A 1,919-nucleotide genomic window follows, 5' to 3' on the forward strand; every position below is an offset into this window, starting at 1 on the left:
TTCTCAAACCTTTATCATTTCTATTTGGTAAACAGTACTCGAAATCCATTGTAGCTTAAAAATAATAGTTACTATATCTAAGAATGTAGATGTCTTGGGTGTTTTGGGAAATAAAGTAGAAATTGATAAGTAAAGCTTCTTCCTGATCAACTTTTCACCTGATTAGGTAAGACACTTTTCTATCTTACATCTCTGTATTCTTTTTCCTATAGGAAGCATGCTGTTTGATAAACCCTCTGTGCTGAAGAGACCAAAAGCAGAAATCCAGCACTGGGTATACTGACCTAAGCTCTGTCCGGGGCCATTACAATGCTGTAGTGATTCTACCTGAGTCTATTACTCTACAGCATATGTACTCTGCATCATTTACAAAGGAGGCACTTCTTTGACTATGTCTGTGGTCATTACATTAGGGGTATTCTTGGAATGGAACTTTACCTTTCTGACGATCTCATAATTCTCTAAGCCAGTATATTGCAGTGTAACCTTGTTTCATTTCATGTCCAGTATCTCTGTTCATTCTGATTTAAAGGCAGTCAGTTCTCCAGAGAGTTGACCTTGATAAGTAGTTGCACAACATGTTCTGCTAATAGGAGCTAGAGTTACAGCTCTTTCTGCATCCATCCCAAATAGAGCAAAGATTAGTGGTCCTCTGGGATCCTTTTTCCAAGCTACAAGATCTAAGTTGATGTTAAGAAAAATAATTATCATGAACTGTCCCTTAAGATAAGTACATGATTTTATACAAGGTGTTTTAGATGCTCTGATATCCAATATGTCTGCTGAATATATCCAAGAATGTTTTATCACAATTCTTCATGATGACAATAACTGGGATTTTACATTTAGTTTCTCAGTTTTCCTTTGAAGACTGTGCTGTGGATTCCATTGATAGTATCGTATCTCATTGGTGGTAGGATAGCTCATTGGTAGTAGCATATCTATTTTTGTTCCTCAGATACTGTTAGACATATAACACTTGTTTACTTCCATAATCTCAAATTCAGGTCATACATTTTCAGCCTGTTATTCCACAGATTTTCTGTTTGTTCCTTTCAGTGATGCAGCATCAAAAATCCACCCTCATTCTGCATATTATTGAATTCAACACTTTCTGCTTTTACCCAAAGAAATCCAAAGTCAGACTCCCTCTCTCCCCCCTTTGTCTTCCATATGGCCTAAACTAATTTTTATTTTTCTGGTTTCTTTCCCTCTCTTGGATAAGATCACCTTGAGTAATTTAAACTTCTCCCCCTTTGTTCTCTCTCTCTCTCTCTCTCTCTCTCTCTCTCTCTCTCAACACATACACACACACACATATAGATACATGAATATACACATATATATCAGATGTTTTGCAACAGAGCGATTCCAGGAATAGGATTTATAACATATTCATCTAGGCAATAATAAAGCCATCAGTTCTCTTTACCCTAGTCTTTAATCTAAGTGATGTGGAGACATGAGAGTGTCTGGTCAATTGTTCCATATAAATGACTAGACACCCCACATAAGACATTTAAGAAAAATTTCTTCTGTGTTAAAAATACTTGATCATGAAATGTCTCCATAGGCTCTTGTGTTGAAAGCTTTGTTTCTGGCTCTTTAGTGAGACCTTGGTGGTACCTTGCCTTTGGTGCTTTTTAAAAAAATATTGTTATTTATTAGTTTTATTTCACATGTATGAATGAAATGCCTGCATGTATGTAAGTGCATTATGTCATGTGGTGCCCACGGAGCCAGAAGAGGATGTTAAATCCCCTAGAACTGGGTAGTTGTTATGGATGGTTGTTAGCCTCCATGTGGGTGTTGGGAATGGAGCCCAGGTTCTCCGCAAGAGCAGTCAGTGCTCTTAACCACTGAGCCCCATCTTTGGTGCTTTCCATTATTCCTCCTCCTCCCCCTCCCTCTCCCCTCCC

This window comes from Nannospalax galili, unplaced genomic scaffold, assembly GCF_000622305.1.
Source record: "Nannospalax galili isolate Female #2095 unplaced genomic scaffold, S.galili_v1.0 scaffold635, whole genome shotgun sequence".
Lineage (NCBI taxonomy): Eukaryota > Metazoa > Chordata > Mammalia > Rodentia > Spalacidae > Nannospalax > Nannospalax galili.